The sequence below is a fragment of the Nannobrachium achirus genome (assembly GCF_963921795.1).
Source record: "Nannobrachium achirus genome assembly, chromosome: 2".
Lineage (NCBI taxonomy): Eukaryota > Metazoa > Chordata > Actinopteri > Myctophiformes > Myctophidae > Nannobrachium > Nannobrachium achirus.
In genome coordinates, this window is record NC_137811.1 from 56,085,638 (window position 1) to 56,104,435 (window position 18,798).

General features: G+C 43.4%; 1 protein-coding gene across 1 annotated transcript in view; it reads left to right on the forward strand.

The window, feature by feature from the left end:
- Positions 1-6,926: 6,926 nt before the first annotated feature.
- Positions 6,927-18,798, forward strand: part of rspo2 (R-spondin 2) — a 58,512-nt gene continuing 46,640 nt past the window's right edge. The window contains exon 1 of the mRNA XM_080748189.1: positions 6,927-7,023. The gene's annotated coding sequence lies outside the window, so the exon portion shown is untranslated. The remainder of the gene's footprint in view (positions 7,024-18,798) is intronic.

An 18,798-nucleotide genomic window follows, 5' to 3' on the forward strand; every position in this document is an offset into this window, starting at 1 on the left:
TACAGAGCCAGGTCATATATAGAGGGTTTAAAGTGGTGAGGAGACGCCGGGGAAGATGCTTTAGGGCTAGTGTTTTGTTACTGCAAAAGGCCACATATCTGCTCCTTGTTTTCCATGTCGGTGTGTGTTGGCCTGTGTGCGCAGAGCCTGGTACCTACTTTGGATCGATCTGCAAGGCCTGGTAATTTGAAACCAGGAGCTCCCTTGAGAAAATACACAAATCTGTGTAGAAGCAACAAACACGCACACATGCATGCACGCACGCACAGCGCACGCACAGCGCACGCACAACGCACGCACTCACACACCCACACACACACACACAGGTCCTCATTTGCCATTAAGGGGTATCTGCATCCGTGCCTGTTGGAATGGCTGCTGTCATAGCAACGGGGGTGCTGTGATCCAGAACATGGAGCTCTAACCCCCCCACGCAACCCCCCCCCCCCCCTGCCCCCAACCCCTTAACACTCGACAGATGGACATGCCTCCTTTTTTTTCCTCCTCTCTCCGCTTTTATGGGACCTCTAATTATGCTTACACGCCACATCAAAATAAGGCTCAGCATGCAATGCCTTCGGTATGGAGAGGAAGTGAGCTGGTCAGATGCAATAAAGCGTCTCTCTGGGGAGTGCGTCTGTAATTTGTGGGTCCCACTGTGGACTTTGGGAGAGGTAAAGGTGATCCGACATACTTGTCCCGCTGCCCGTCCGACACCCCGGCTTCCGTACCACTGAATCGACGGCAAGTCTTGAGGAATGATGAGCACAGCTCAGCACACTGGGATGAAATACATAAAGAATAAAGCCAAGCGTACTAGGAGTAGGCGACGAATACATTTGGAAACACTTGAAAAACCAGAGGAGCGCTTGATTGATCTTGTCTCTCTGTAGGCGATTTAGCCGTGATGTGTTTGACGTGATAAATCAAGCACGACCCACCTTAAGTAGTTCATATATCTCAAAACTAATTTTCTTCTTCACATGAGCCCTCTATGAGGCTGAGACTGCAGTCGGCGAGGCTTTGTTATGGTTTTGGCTGAGGCCTGGACTGGTAATTGGGCACACTTGGACTAAATAAGACTGGCCTTTGGATTTAGCCTTGGACTAGAGCTTTGAGTGCTACAATGGCTAGGGCTTACGCGGGATTTAGAAGCTTTTTTTAGAGCGTGGAATCGTGTTGAGATTGGGGCCGTGCCTCTATCTCTTGGCTCTCGGGCCTTGTGGTGTGAGGAGGGGAAGGCCTCATGGCTGCCTGCGGAGTGCAGAAGCACCCAGTGTGTTTTTAATCAGGCCCGGGGCTGGTAGTCATTAGTGGGCCCCGATTCTGAGCTCATTGTCTCTCTGACTCCCTCTGCGGAGGGAGAGGGAGAGAGAGAGAGAGAGAGAGAGAAGAGAGTGAGAGAAAAAACGAGAGGAGAGATAGCGTGCGTGTCAGATGTAAAGAGGTCTTAGAGGGTCATCCCCTTTAGATTTATGTGGTCAGAGCAGAGGGGAGTGGAGAGGAAGAAAGCAATGGGAGAGGGAAAGAGAGAGAGAGAGAGAGAGAGGATGCAGCATAAGGTTGGAAGAATGATTGAATGAGACATACAGTACATCCGTCTTTTATCAGGATAAAGCAATAAGATGGAACATCAATCATGTAATTAATATCGCAACTGGAACAACCATCCTGTCTGCCCCCGTCAGAACTTCATCCCTCCAGACCGGTAGACGTGGATGGGATTACCTTGACCTGGTTGTGCACAGCTGTCGCTGCATGGGGGGGCGTTGTGTGATCAGCTATAGGTTCTTTTCTAACAGTCCATGATGCGTTCTCTGAAGATTGCAGTCATTAGGGTGCAGTCTGACAACATTCTTATTGAACTGAGTTACGCTCTCTCTCTCTCTCTCTCTCTCTCTCTCTCTCTCTCTCTCTCTCTCTCTCTCTCTCTCTCTCTCTCTCTCCCCTCTCTCTCTCTCTCTCTCTCTCTCTCTCAGGGCCCTAGCCCTGTGTCAAGCCCCTGAGAATGGGCCCAGCCCTGTTCACTGTAATATAGTGCATGACTGGCTCAGTCGTGCGGTTGCGGCCTTTGTTGTTGTTTGTCTTGCTGTTGATGTTGACTCAAGGCCATGCACATTTTATGCACTTGGTTCTGGTTGCATGCCAAAGAGAGCCTTAGACACACAGACACGGATATACTGTACACACACACACACACACACTCACACGCGCGCGCGCGCGCGCGCACGCGCGCACACACACACACACACACACACACACACACACACACACACACACACTCTGTACATAAAAAGAGAGCTCCTCTGTCCCTGTTTGGGATCTGTTAAGTATAATTTGTCGGGGGAATTTGCAAGCTGTATTATGATTTTAACATAACACATTTTTAGGTTCTGCCTCGTCACAGACAACCTCAATTGTGGTGAGTTTTTTTGCATTCCCTGCCCCATTAGGGTTTCTTGCTAACCTTGTTTTAAGGACCAAACAATGAAACAAGACTGTGGTAAAGATGAATGGTAAAGAAAAAGTAAAAACTCGTGGAAGAAAATAGTCCATTAACATTTCTCACATTCCTTCCCTTTTTTTCCCTACGGTTATGCACTTGTATTACATCTTGGCTGGCTTCTCCTTAACTGGATATTATTTTATTTGAACCCAGGCCAGGTTTCAGGAGCACCGGCCTTAGCTGTGTAAACAACTGTCACCAGCAGGAGTCATAACTAATAGGTCTCTGCAAGCAGGGGTCACGTGTAGTTTACATGTTTACCAGCTAATGGCTTCAGAGATGGTACCGCCTTGGTGCCGTAATGGACAGTAGCCAAAATTTGCGGCTGGTTATCATCATCAATGGACAAAAACACACATGCACGCACAGTCGCACGCGTAGGTGTTCGTGAACAATAATATCGTAATTGTATTCCTTTTTATGTAATCTTTTTAAATAAATGACTGACCTATTTTATACTTTGTCATACAACTAAAATAGTCAATCTACAAGCTCAGCGCCGTGATGCGATGACTTACAATGAAATGCGATTTTCACCTAGAATGAAATGCCAAAAATAGGGATGCCAGATTGAAAGTGGTTGTTATGTGTCTGTCTTTGGGTTTTATGAATATTGAAACCATGAAAAGTTCTAACAACTTGACTAAATAATAACTATAATGGATCCTTTGGATTTCTTGAAAAGTAACGGTTTTGGACATTACACAGTTTCTGCCCGACAGTGAAAATATCCTTAAAAACAACAGTTAAGATTGGTTGTCTCACAGGGGAATGTAACAGCTTTTTAGAAAACAACACATGGATGATCATTTGTAAAATTACAGCAGGTCCTCTTGACTCCTCTGGGAATGTCTGACTGTTCAATGAAAACGTCTCCCCTGGTTGAATTGTTATCACGCAACTCTTTAGCAGATACATTACCTCGGGGCTTTGCTTTAACAGCAGTCGTTACATGAAAACCCAATTTGTTGCTCGTTTATCACAGTGAATGCCGCGGCATGTAGTCACCTGTGAGGCAGAGGTTAATGCATCCTAGTTTGAGACTCTGTTGTGTCCTTGTAATCGTACACTTAGGCATTTCATGCCACCCAAGGCTTTGGATGGAAGCCTGAGTCCTAATTCAAAAATTCCCTGTATCACAATATCCAAAGCCCTCATTTCTAGTTTTCTCATGTACCTGAGCTCACTTCATGTGACGCCTGCATAAAATAGTACAGTTACGTTTCCATATCTAGAAGCGGCACACACTGGACCATTAATCGAGTGAGGTTAACTGTACACACAGTCTGTTCTTTTGTCAGTTTATTTTGCCTGCAAAATACTTTACTCCTATGAAAGCATGATCCTGTGCCACCACATGGTTATTAAAAAAAGAAATAGATGAGACTATTACGGTTTTCCCCTTTTGACTCCTTCGAAAGCTCATATACTGTGGTGTGTCTGTGTGCTGCATGCATGATGTCTGCACTTGCATTACATTTTAACATTCAAAATTATGGTGTTTTACTTTTAACAAACTGGATTCTTTATTTTCCATTTAATCCCCAGGTCTAATACATAGTCAACTCTACTCCGTACAGCAGTTATTCTGAACCTTTTTTTTTGTACAAATGAAACCACAACGAAATTTGTACACTCTTTGAGTTACAGACTTGTAAGCATCAATTTGTTTCCTAGATCTGCTATTTCAAAATTCTGGAAGAGAGTCAAACAAAAGGGATTGCCTCAACTCCTACATTCCAAGTGCAGGGTCCCCAGTTCAAATATGATTATTCTGGGGGGGTTCACAGCCCGAAAAGGTTGAGGACCACTGGTTTTATAATGTGTGTTTGGACCTCTGCTTCCACAAGTCAGGCGTTCAGCAACTAAGATTATTCATTATGTCCTCAATAATTGTGCCTAAAAAAGATTCCCACTAAATCGCCTATCTCGTGTGTAATTGGATCAGAATCAGGCCCCGGCGTGTTCTGACCGAGTGGTGTGTGACTGACATTGGGCTCTGCCTCACCCAGATGTGTGGCTACAGAACATCTACGCCAAATGATCCGCATACACGCTCCATGTATTTAATGCTTTAATCGCCCCGATCGCCCGCTAATGGCCTGCCCATTATTCACATACGAAACAGGTTCCAGTTAAAGCGGGGGGAAGTAAAGCAGTGTTGTGCAGGTTTCCCGTGAAGCATCTAGTGTAGCTCTTGGACTCGGCCCAGGGAGGGGTGTGTGCGTGTGTGTGTCTGTGTATGTGTGTGTGTGTGTGTGTGTGTGTGTGTGTGTGTGTGTGTGTGTGTGTGTGTGTGTGTGTGCGCGTGCGTGCGTGCGGGGGTAGATGCTTTGATGTTTGGTTTTCATGGGCAGGCACCATGTGTGAAAAAAAGGGGAGACCGTGTCTCATCTCTTCCCCCCGTGGAGCAATCCACTTTTGACCCTGGCGATCACCTCAGATCTCCCCGTGGGCCTCCGGGGCTAGCAGGGGTGTGAGGTTGTATCTTGTTAAAGGGTCAATGAGGTAGAACTGCATGGCCACGGTTCATGTTCGCCCCCACTCCCTGGCAGGAGGGAGAGAGAGGGGTCTGCGGACGGACGGACTGATAGATGGATGGATGGAGGGGACGGGACGTGGTACTCATCTCGACTCTCGTCAGGCCCCAGCGTGGGAGTGTTTGTTTGGATGTGACATTTGTTTGTGTTGTGATGCATCAAACGGACTCCCATCTGGATTCTAGAGCAGTGGTTCTCAAACTTTTGATATTTGAAGGTCTCTCCGCTTAACTTTGACAGTGTACAAATGTTACAGACTTGTAAGGGTCAATTTAGACTTCTATAGAGCATCGCAGCGGAAGTGGTTTACTGGTGCCACTTAAAAATCGTCATTCATTTTCCCCATAGACTTTTACAAAAATATTTATAACAATTATGTTAAGCCTAGAACCAAGCCATCCAGGATGGCAGTGAATCATGACCATACAACCTTTGTTTCTATGAAAAGAACATTTTGAAAATCGCTAAACAAAGGGTAGTTATTAAATGTAGTATATAAAATAATGTAATATTAAAATATATTTTCACATAGGATCAAAGGTTTTATGGTCATGATTCACTGCCATCCTGGATGGCTTGGTTCTAGGCTTAACATAATTGTTATAAATATTTTTGTAAAAGCCTATGGGGAAAATTAATGACGATTTTTCAAGTGGCACCATTAAACCACTTCCGCTGCGATGCTCTATAGCTCCTAGAGAGTCCCTGAAATCCACTTTGAGAACCACTGTTCTTCGAAGGATTTTGCACAGCAAAATACAAGTGTTAATTTGGACCTTTGAGAGAGTCCAATTTAACACTGTCAGAGTTCTCTCTCTCTGGCAGTCGGCGACGCCACATCCATCATCTCCTTGTGTTTTTTAGGTGTGCGAGATGAAGGCTGGAATGGGTTTAGTTGAGGTGACGGGGGAGGGGGAGTGGCTGGAGGGCCGCCACGCTACATGGGGTGCAAATATTCCAAGCACGCCTTCACGCCCTGTCCACTGGTACTCACTGGTGACGTCCCCTGCCCCGCCTGCGCTGAAAGAACCTATGGCCAAGCCCCGCTTAACAGCCCCTGTACGTACGCGCATGTGTGCGTGTACTGAGTGTGTGTGTGTGAGTCAATTACTAGACTTCCAGCACATTGAGCTACAGGTGTGAAAATTAGGTGTGAGGTTTATGTGTGATAAATTACGAACAGGTGTGCTAATTTGAGCCACCCCACCTTATTTCTCGGCTCACCTCTCCCTCACTCTTCCGACGGAAAGACACATTTCTCGCGCAGCGTGGGAGAGGAATTCGGGGGATGTATATCAAACGATGTAACATTGTCCGTGCACACTCCTGTTTTTCTTTATCCATATAGACCTAACAGCGGGCAGGTCTCTTTGATCATGATTTGGAATGTTGTATGACTAACAATAATATAGTTTATTGTTTAACATATTTACAATAATGGAACATTTTAGGTCTTTCTTGTACAGTAAATTGTTCGTCACACAGATTCCATTGATGAACTACAGCTTGCCAAGAATGTCTGCTGTCAGACTGGTATTTTGATTTGCCATTTGTTAGATTTAAGATATAACAGAGCCATTATGATATCAACGAGCACTATGTTCTGTATTATGAAACATAATATATGGAGCGTGTGTTCACCAGGGGAATGATACGTGGAAAATGAGTTGAACAATAACAGCAACATTTTCCTTTAAAGAAAAAAGAAGGAATTGGGGTGGGGTGGGTTGGGGTGGTGGTGGGAAGGGGGTGTAGAGGGGGCCGGGCAGAAACATAAACCACATGTTTGTCTTTCTAGTGCTTGCCCAGAGAGTGATAAAGTCCATCCTTATGAGTCATAGATTAACTCCCACGGTGATTCCATTCCCGAGTGCCATAAAGTCCATAACACCTGCACCGACTGACTGGAGCGCATAAACTGGACATTATCATGAAGAGGATTGGAGGCAGATGTTGGCGGAGGATCTGTGCCACTCGGTAATGACTGGTGGAGCATCTTTCTTATTGATTGTAACTAGGGATGGGACGATAATCTCTATTATCGTTTATCGTGCTAAAGAAAACACTCACAATAATCTTATCGTGGCGATTTAAATTCAGGGTGAGATTGTCCTACGTCATGCACTGGGATCAATTCCCATTTGATCTGCATATCTGGTACCACTTAAACCCCTCTATAATTGGTAATACGGACCTGGAAATAACGTACTTTGTACAGTCTTTTCTTTTTTCACTCTATACCAAATCTCTTTGCCAAAAATAGCCGTTCTACAAGCTCACAACGCGTCGCAGTGTGAGACGTCTATTTTTGGCAAACGTTCTGCCCCAGAATAATGGATGTATGTTGCATATATTTTGATTATCGCGATAATATCGTAAATCTGTATTATTTTGGTCACAATAATTGTAACATGACATTTTCATATTGTCCCATCCCTAATTGTAACAAAGCACATGCTTGGGTTACAGTGTTGTGTTGGAACAGAACTCATTATGGCAGCGAACGCTTTTTAATTTCCCATTAGACCATGGGCCCCTATTTGACATGTTTTTTTTTTTATTTGGGAGCCCAATCTACACTACAGTGCAAAATCCTCAACGTTAATTTGACTCTCTCTCTCTCTGGGTTACAGACCTATAAGTGTCCATTTGGTTGGCCCCCCTGGAAGACACCACGTTGTGAAACAATGCAGTATGGCGTAACTGAATCAATTCAAACCAATTAGCAAAGAAAACTATCAAACCAGTCTTCCCATTTTTCCATTGTGCTTAATATTTGACTAATTAAAGCTGTCATTATGAACACTGAGACCTTTGTTTTGGAATCTGGGCTACACTGTAAAACATTTTACAGGAACGTAAGCCCGTGCATTAGGGTCATCCTGGTAGTTGTTATTTCTCACATTGGACACTTTGCCCCTATTACAGGTCCACTACGATCAAGGTCATTCTCATTTTGAATGGCCATCAACTTGATGGAACGTGGGAACCGACCGAAGCGCACAAACGTGCACTTAGGTCAGGAACCTTTTTCAGTTTCTCCAAAAGAGGCTTTCACAAGGTCTCTCTCACATTAGGGGATCCACATGTGGGATTTGACCTGGTACACGGGACTTATGTCAAAATCCATCATAAAGATATTAATAAGGAAGAAGTGAACCAACCTAAGTTGTTCATTCTTGAATGGAGTGCAGTGGTGAGAACCGTAAAGAACCCCGTACTGAGAGGCAGGGCTGGACAGATGGGCTAAATGTACCAAGAGTGTTTCCAGATTTACTTGAAATAGACGTCTCTGTCAGTAAAGATGGAGACGAGATGTCAGGCAGACAATGACTATAAAGATCATTATCAGTGCAGTCAGGTCATGTTTTTGTCATTCATGCCATTGTTTCAGCGAAGGGCTGGTTACATGTTGATATTTGTCTTAATATCATGCTATCAATTATCTTGTAAGAGTTAGGCTTTCAAACCTGCTGGCTTTACAATGAGGAGACAAAAGACCAGGCAGCATCTTTATCTAGAATAGAATCTGATCATGGACAGACTATCTTAACTTCTTATATTGAATATTTTGACCTGCATGTGACTCAGTCTGTGTTGAGTGGCAGCCAGGTCATTAACTTGAAGGGATTTTCTTTTTCTTTTTTTCTTCTCATTCAGCTGAACACCTTTTTCATGTGGCCCTCATTTCGCTGGCACCTTGTTTTAATGAACCAAGTCATTTCCGAAGCTGGGCCTGTTTTACCCATTGGCTGCAATACAGAGCTCTCCACCCTTAAACGTGATGCAGTAACCACTTTCAACCTGGCGTCCCTATTGTGGGCATGTCATTATAGACGCAGATCTACTAGCGCATAGCGTGTCATGTAGATCGGCTAATTAACTTTTTGTTTTGCTATTTTCACCTTGCCTGCTGGGTCTGTGTCACAGGGACACTTTGACTAAAGCTGAGTTAACACCATGTGACTCAATGCCCAGTTCTGTCCATGGTCAGCCTGATCCCTGCGGTCAGGACACATTTTGCACACTCAGGACAATAGCAACACAAGTGACATTCTTCAAGTTCTTGGCAAGTGTTGACACCTTCCTCGTTATCCGTGGTGCTTCTCAGTGGGAGACTGACTATACTGACCACTGGACTATACAAAGTCAAAAACCTCAGGGCCCTATTTTGACGGCGCAACTTAGCATGTGGCGTTATATCTTGATTTGCTCTGTGGGGGTGTGACCCAGAGCATCACCAGCGCTAGACGCTAGCCGTTATACAGCCCTGGATTATTCAGTGTGGTTTGGGGCGTTACATTTATCAAACCATTCAGGGTCTCTGCTGCCATTTCCTTTAAGAATTACATTTGTGCTTTGTGCAAGGAGCAGCAGTGCTATCTTTGGTGACTTTAAGTGTTGCTATCAAAATTACAGAATGCTTTCCTAGCATCCTTGAGCCTCAAGTGAAAGCATGCGAGTGGGAGCACTCGGACCAGCATTAATAATGTGATATAATCATGTCAGGGGACGCAGGTGAAACAAAAGCTCCGAATCATCACATTGAAAGGATTGATGTCCCACAGACATCTGTCATATCTTAACATCTAATTTTCACATTCTCAGATGGCTATTACATACTAAAGTATCCCAATGTGTTGCGTTTCTCCCCTTTCTCTTTCCTCACAGTGATAGCCTGACTGAGCTCTCCAAACGTGAGTTGAGAGACATTCGCATAGTTCACTTAGTTGCATGCTACTGCACAAACATATCTGATCTAAAACATTGCTTGGAGACCAGATATTCTTTGTGCGCACCTCAGCATCTGCTGTAAAAGAGGCGCTCCGTTTGTTTCCATAATCGCTTGTCTAACAGGCAGCTGTAACCTTTTATGTCAGGGTTAATTAAGGATTAAGTGCTTGAAATGGCACCTCAATTGTGAGTGAAACATGAGTGTTGTGTTCAGATCAGATGGATTGAAACGGGTTGAGCAGTTGCTGTTGCTTTTTACTTCATCATGCTTGCCAGGGATCCTCTGTGCTCACTGGGAGTGCATCTGACACTTCCATTTCAAGCTCAGCTACCGTATTAACAGCGATACTTGTTGATTACAGAGAACGTTGAATTATAGCAGTCGGTTGAGAATTGAAGCCTGAAGACTTGTTTCCATTGTGGTTCACAATGGAATTGCAGTCACACGTATTACAGGAAGATTTGGATCACTATCGCGTAATTCAAAAGTGCCAGTATCCAAGTTTATGTGTTGTTAAGCCACCTGCCAAGGCACGCTTTTATGTACAACTAAACCCCCGCATAAGAAGAGCTCCAAGGGTCGTCTTAAGTGCAAGCGCGGTCTGTGGAGAAGGCTTAGCACTCTGATCGCAGGACACCATGCCTCATTTTAACTCATTTACTTTTGATTCTTTTAATCAAGACGAGTCACGTAGGGTATACACAGTAGTCGGATACAGCAAGTGGACATAGTGGTGTAGTGTAAAGCCTACATGAGCTAATATGTCTGAAATCAAACGTGTTAGTTCAGACTCTGGCTGCAAAATCATTATAAGCAGCAGGACTGTCCTAAATTATAAACATGTGCTTATAGTGTGATCAGTTAAAGTAAACTGGAAAAAAATGTAGATCCTAAAACTTGACTATTTCCAGCTGGAAAGGAGTCAGACGCAAGGCCAACATATTTTCTGCTAAATTGGAACAGAAATGTGCCTTCATGTGCTCATTGCTGCTGTGCCCCCATCCATACCCGCCCGTTTTTTTTGGTTTTTTTTTCTTACAGAAATGTTTTGAGCGAAGTGTGACTTCCAGATCTGCGACAAATTAAGTCATACTGGGCTTAGAATGCGGGTGGTTTGATGTTGCTTTTCCATGTACCAACTTTAACAAGCTAGAACAGTGTCGAACCGTTCCAGGGGGCTGGTGAACATTGTGTGGACGGCCTGGGACGTTTACAGCGTGGACTTGGCTCCTCAGCCGGTTACGGCTACGGCGCATAAGCCTGGAGGGTTCCGTGGTTTGAACAGAGATCCAAGGAGCGGTTGGGTCTCAGTTCGATGTGAGGCCAGACTGCTGGTGGTACTCTAGTCTACTGTAGCTGCTATGCTGTGGCACATGTCTGTCTCTGCCTCAAGGTGGTTGCACACTGCTGCGTTTTTCGGGCCGAATATCGGAGTGAATTTCGGAGCACGCAAATAAAAAAATCAACCTCACGTTATGTCAGTCACGTTTGCACACTGCCGCCCGTTTCGCGCACCACTCGGTCCCTTGCTCTCTCTATCTCTCTCTCTCTCCTTGCCCTGAAAAACGCATTTCGCAAAGAAAAACGCAGCAGTGTGCAACCAGCTTCAGTGCTTCTTCACACTACATTAGCTCTCCATCGCTCTCTCTGGCTGGCTACAGACATTTAAGCACTAAGTTGAGTGAGAGTTGTGTGGGGGAGGCGGGGGGCAGAGACAGCACAATGCATTCCGGATGGAAGTCACATGGTTTGAAGTCTAGTGAGAGTCCTGTGGTGTTCTGTTGCATGCATCAAACACCACCCAACTTGCTTAACACATTGGCCGCCATTTTAACATTGACTGTATGGCTCTCCTGCCATTTTGTTTAATAAAAAAATTGATATATTTTTTTTATATTGACATTTTTCCTAAATTCTGTATTTTTTCGACAATGTCATACAGAACCTCAAATGAAACAGGACAAACTCTAGTCTCACCGAAAAATAAAATAAATAAATAAAAAGCTTTTTTTTCTATAGTTGCAGCCATCTCAAAATAGCCATTTTTGACCAAAATCCAGCTATAATTGAAAGAACTGGAGATATTGACCTTTTTGTGATTGATGGCTTTTCGAGCGAATAACTCAGTTGATATTTGTATTTATGGCGTCAGGCACTTATCAGATAAGTGTACTAATGTAATTATGTAATAGGAATTATGTTTAGAATTTTCTGTTTAGAAAAATGCAGAGAAAAATATTTTTATATGCTATGTCTGACCAAAAACAGCAAGTTCACATTGATATACTATTACTGCTACAGTATTCTACAAGTCTGCTACAAGTCACTTGGGGGCGCTGTCTCTCTGTTTCTGTGTGTAAATGCTAGTTGCGCTCTGTAGGCCTACAGGTGCACACACACACATTGACATCAAAGGGGGCATGAGTCTTTACAACCAGTAAGACTCCCTAATCGGGAGATAAGCGACCGTTGGTCGCTTATCTCCACAAATATCACAACCTCCACCTCTCACGTCATACGGGTAGCCATAGTTACACCTGGAATGTTGAATCTCCATATATGGAGATAACCTACGCATCACACAAAGTCTGACCTCACCAGCCCATACTTGGGCATGGACGACTTATATCTCCATATACGGAGATGGCCATATATGGAGATACGATGACATCACAGAGTCCACAGCTGATGATGTGGCGTGATGTCATACAATACACAAACAAGCCCTATATAAAGGGGCAATTCTCACCAGGGAAGAGAGCATTGCCTGGAATGTTGAATCTCCATATATTGAGATAACCTACGCATCACACAAAGTCTGACCTCACCAGCCCATACTTGGGCATGGACGACTTATATCTCCATATACGGAGATGGCCATATATGGAGATACGATGACATCACAGAGTCCACAGCTGATGATGTGGCGTGATGTCATACAATAAACAAACAAGCCCTATATACTGATGCGATACGATGACATCACAGAGTCCACAGCTGATGATGTGGCGTGATGTCATACAATAAACAAACAAGCCCTATATACTGATGCGGAGATATGAGCAGGGCAAAGGTGTGACGTGTGACGTGTGACCGACCGACGGACGGCCGGTGGAGGTTTTCATAGTAAACTGCTCCCTGACGGTCGCAATAACACTTCTAGAATACACCTCTAGAATGGATTGCTATGACATTTGTTCAACAAGGTGATCAGCAATCTCTCAACACGTCGCTCTGCGACACTTTGAGAGCTTGTAGAGCTTGTAGATCTGCTATTTTCACATTCTAGCACATGTTAGAAAATGTCTCCCCCTGCCCCTAAAAAATCCTCTGCACTGCCCTGGCAAGAGCAGGGCAGACGCAGTTTGCTAACGAGGCGAGGCTGTAGTTGATCGATCGCTTGTTGGCTGTAGTTGATGCTTGTTTTGGTGGAGCGTGGGCCAGGGACCCCCACGCCCACCTGGTTCCCTAAGTGTTGGCTGGAGACCAGGGGACCCCCTTTGTGAGACCCCATCGACAGGGACCACTTGTCCCTGCAACTGGATCATGTGAACTTTATGTAACAAATGATCGGCTTATTGATTGATTTTACAATGTTATGTAACTCCGCACTGCTCTGGGAGGTCGGCGAAGCATTGGACCCGCGGACCCCTTATTGGTTCCGTTAGAAAGGCGACCAGGGACCCCCACCTTTGCAAAGGCGATCATGGCTTGTTTGTAGACTAAAGTTTGTGGACTAAATACCATTACAAAACTAATATTATAGCCTGGATATATGGATTATAACCCAGGGTGTGGATTCAAATCAACCATCATCATTATCAGGTACGTTTTAGAAGCATTTATATGGCGAATTGGCGATAATTGTGTGTTTTGTGTCTTGAGAGAGAGAGAGAGAGAGAGAGGCAGATCTCACTGATAGCACTGTTTTTTTATGGGACTGAACACCATCAGGGGGTCCAACAGGGACCACTGAAACAGAGATATAGTGGTCCTGGAGGGAAGCACACACACACACACACACACACACACACACACACACACACACACACACACACACACACACACACACACACACACACAGCTGTTCTCACACTTTTTTTCTTCTCTTTTTTTTCCCGGCAGCCAGCCTTTTGAGCTCAAATGCGTCTTTTGCCAGTTCACTGTGGGTTATGGGGAGATTTATACATTTGTATTGCAATTTATACATTATTACAGTATTTTTTTCAAACACACTTACTTTGATGTGTGATATTTTAGGTTCCCTTTAAGATAAAAGGCTCAGACTTTGTGACGGGCTGTGGAAGAATGTAATTAAACATTACATTATATAAAAGCAAATTCTCGGGACTATCAGGCCTGGCGGGGAACGACATTGGGATTTTCTCGGGACTATCGGGGGAGGCGGGGAATGAGTTAAGCACAAGCACAGAGAGTTGTAGGCAAGCAGTAGAGGGCAGACAAGATGCACTTGATGAGACAGAAGGGCAGGGTTCAACTGCCAACCAATAGGAGAGAAAGGCCATGATGCAATCCCACACAGCTGTGTTCACTTGTAGTTTGTACTCCACATCAGCAGAGTCTGTCTGCACTGCAGTGACATGAAACCTCCATTTCAGAACGAAAAATATTATAAATAAATTAAAGTTAAGTGCGTGTCACAGTAAACATTCGACAATAACAATGAATATTACAAATATTTCTTTACATGTCATACATGGTGACAGTGATGCCTACACAGATGCAATTGATTGAATGTGCTATTCATAATAAAATGTAAGCTTTATACAGTGGTGGAAAAATACTCAAATTCATTGCTTAAATAAAAGTATCAATACTGAAACATATAAATACTTTGTTAAAAGTAAAAGCCTGGAATTCAAAATGTTTTGAGTAAAAGTATAGTGTTGGCATTAGAATGTACTTCAAGTGCCTAAAGTAACTTTTTTAAATAGCAGATCTACAAGCTCACAACGTGTCGCATGGTGGCGCGCTGTGAGCTTGTATATCCATTTTACGTGTCACCAAAAAGCAGCAAGTACTCTGCCTTCACCCGATGACAACTCCAAAAGAACTACATGGCCAAATACCATATCTGCTTCCTCCTCAAGCGGAACCACCCACTTCCGCAAAGCATTGTGGGAAATGTATTCTTTTTTGGAACAGACTTTGACTGAACACTCAACTTGGACTGAACTCAGTGCGTTCCAGTGTGATTGCAGCCTCTCACCTGTGGATACTACTGCATAGTGCGTACAGTAGGCACTAGGGGTGCAACAGTTAATCAAACGAATCGATTTAATCGATTTTAAAGAATATAGATTTCATAAGAAATATTGATTATTAATCTATCCCTATTACGTTTATTTGAGTGAAAATGGCTGATCTACAAGCTCACACTTTTGCACGACAATGCATCCTTAAGTACAGTATATCTTTTTTAAAGGTACTTCTCGGTTATTTGATTAATCGAAAATGTAATTGATAGAATAATCGATAAGAAAAAAAGAATCGATAGTTGATGTCGGGTAGGCACTGTCCTACTTCTCAACCTGTGGGTCGGAGTCCCCAAATGTAGATCTGCTATTTTCACAATAGAAGCGTATTATATAAAATGTAATGCCTCAACTTAGTGCTCGTCAGGGTGGGGGGTCCCCAGTTAAAATATGATCTTTTTGGGGGTCGTGGCCTGAAAAGGTTGAGAATTACTGGGTTAGGGCACCTGGTACACAAGTAGTACTGACTGTAGCTCACAAGCACAATATCGCCCCTGAAAAAAGGATATTGTCCCTTGCATGAGTGGTAGAAATGTTTTCTCTCACGCGGGAGACCTTGGTTCAGAATCGGATCCCAGGTAGTACGTAAAAGTTACAGATTGCAGCTTTAATCGGCATTGTACTGAAAGTAACCTTTTTAAACAATGAACAGTATAGCCAATGGCACACTGCCATCATAGTAGTAGTCTGTCTGTGTTATTCAATTTACATCTCAGGGGACCTTGGACAAATGGAGAGAAATGAAACATAACTCTGTTTGTCCAGATTAGCTAATAAAATCTCTTGCAGTCGATCTTGTGTTACTTGTTTTGTAGTTTTGTAGTCTCATCGTGATTCTTGATTCTTAACCACCTCATCCCATGATATAATCTTTTCCAATTCAATCTGATGATAAATTAATTAAACACTCCAATAAGACACAAGTTCCAAAGATCAAGACTATTACCCCCATGCAGGGCTCTTTCCATCGTCCGCTCCTTTTTCGCCTCAACTCCAAATCTGGTGAAAATAGCCGTGTTGTCATGTGCTGTGAGCTTGTAGATCTGCTATTTTCGCCAAATGTTCACCCCCGAAATAGTGGCGCTAAAGTTCGTGAGATTAAAGCCAGACATAATGGGATGGGTGATTTATGCACTGTGTTTCTAGTAGGATACTAGGGAACAATCGTCAACTTTTGTTCAACCATAGAACAGTGGTGGTAGTCTAATGCAGTGGTTCTCAACCTTTTCAGGTCATGGCCCACAAAATAATCATATTTTAACTGGTGACCCCCTCAACCTACGAGCACTAAGTGTTGGGGGTTCCATTGTGAAAATAGCAGATCTACAAGCTCTCAGCACCTCGCGTTGCAAGGGGCTATTTTCACTATTTCTGCCTCTAATATTTGACAATTTGGCCAATGTTTAATTTGTAGTTATTTTTATAGGTATTAAAAGGTCCTTAAATTGTCACTTTAGAAATGTGCAGATACCCTCTATACACTTCTCTATGTTGGTTTGTTTACTGTTGAGTGAGAAAACAATGTTGCACATTAAGTTAATCATCTGATTTGGGGACCCCCCTTGGGTTCCCGACCCACAGGTTGGGAACCACTGGTCTAATGGTTAGATTATCGACTGGTGACTGGAAGAGCCATCAAAAACTGCAATCAATATTAGTCAACGCAGAACCAAAATCACCAGCACTAAAAAATGATAGTGGAAACACTGCGTTTAATCCTTACTCCCCCAGGCCATTACTCTGCATAAAGATTGGTTTCGAGTCTAAGAACGTGCTCTTGTTCTAACTGTTAAATAAGGTTTGAAAAAAACAAAAGAACAAAAATTATGTGTAATTTGCCTTTTTATGGTTTCAAGTTGCAGAAAGTAGTAATGAGAGTAATGTGGATGATTTCATGGGGAGTGGTGGCTGCGTGAGAGGCAGGAGGCTGCTTGGCCAGGGGTTGCAACCTCTGTTTGTGGGGGCTTTTTGGCAACAGTGGCTGACGCCTGTCACGCTTCCTTTGGAATTGTAAAAAAAAAAGAAAAAAGAAAAACTACCTGAGACAGAGAACGGTCCTGCTGGATCTCACTGTGGCTCTAATTGGACTTGAACTGCGTTCAAAACAAACCTCCCAGCAACGCCGCCGCTGCTGAATGAAACTGCCATGCTCCAAACATGAAGTCATACTCCATTTTATGAGCTCAAGTGTTTTGCATGAATGAAAGACCAAAACGTCACCTGACTGCACCAGGAATCAGGACAAACTCAAATATCACAATATGTTTCAGCATATACCTCGATATCGTTATGATGGTGATATCGTGGGGAGGGTGATGATTTTGCTAAATATTTGCACGATGACGGTGAGATTCTTTTATCAGTAATAATCAGTAATGCCTATTTAATAACTTAGTGGTTTAAGTCTGCTACAACCGTCAGGTAAGTTCTGACTTCTGAAAATGACATCACTTTACTGTAGTGAAGTATTTAAAAAGCAGGATATCACAATATTGTGTTCCAAATACTATCTGATCTGATAGTCTCATCATAACACGCTTTCAATATAATATTGATATATTGCCCAGCCCTACATAGTGAATGTCTGCTGAACAGGGCCTATCACCTTGCAAAAAGTAATGCCTATTTATTTATGCACCTTCATACGATGGTGTCGAGGACCGAAACTAGACTATTTATAAACCTACTACACATCCTTGATGCACAGGGATCTTATAGATCTATAGGCTATATTCAGCGCACGGATGGTGATACATTTGTGCATTTTTAGAAGCACTCTCACAAGCTAGCTACTGCAAATGGCTGTACTGTTTGAGGGTGAGATGTTTCTCTGACGGTCACATTATGTGGTTTCTACCCGAAAGCAGGGCTTTGTGTGCACCATACTTCCCTATAGAAATGTTGCCCATCACTTGGCCTGTAATATCTGTCCTCTATGCTTGTTGGGCCTCTGCACTCAAGAGTCATTGTAGTGTCTTCTCTAGCGATGTTCAAAGAGGCCCTGGCTTTTGTAAATACAATACTTGCGGCTCAGAGGGATGATTAGCTGGCCGTCAGAAGTGGGGACTGTGGAGATGTTTCGTTCTAAGTAATATTTATTCTGTGGTTGAAACTGTAAACTGTGTTGGTTTATCAAGAGTATAGGGAGTGGCACTTTTTTTCATGGTGTGTACTGTGCACTTATCCCCCCCCCCCCCCCCCCCCCCCCCTCTCTTTAAAACATACATGGTGAACCGTGCTATCCATAATCTCACAATGACCATCCTCTACATGTTTTGGGCCTTTCGGTTTTAACTGAAAGGCCTGACAAACTGACAAAAAGGGGAGAGAAAAAAAGACAAGAAGACCTTAACCGCTGCAGGCAGAGAGAAAAAAGAAAGCTGGCAAGCATGTGTCAAAGTATGGTTAACATTTGGATGGGTTGTTTTTGAATGTATCTACTGTTTGTAGTAAAAAAGAAAAAGAAAAAAAAATACAGTTTATGCGAATAAGCCAGAGCCGTAACTCAGAACACTGCACTCTATCACTGTGTGTTTAAAGCACGGTTTGGTGCCAAATTAGGTTAAGATGCTGTAATTTGGAGAAATCCCAGAACTTCCGCCAGAACCGACGTACTTTGATCGTGTCCTCTGTAGTGTGACTTAAAATCATGGCTGTGGACGGTGTTTACACATCTGAGCCGCATAGTGTTCACTGTTTCTTGGAGAAGTACACAGTCAAATCCTTAGCGTTAATTTAACT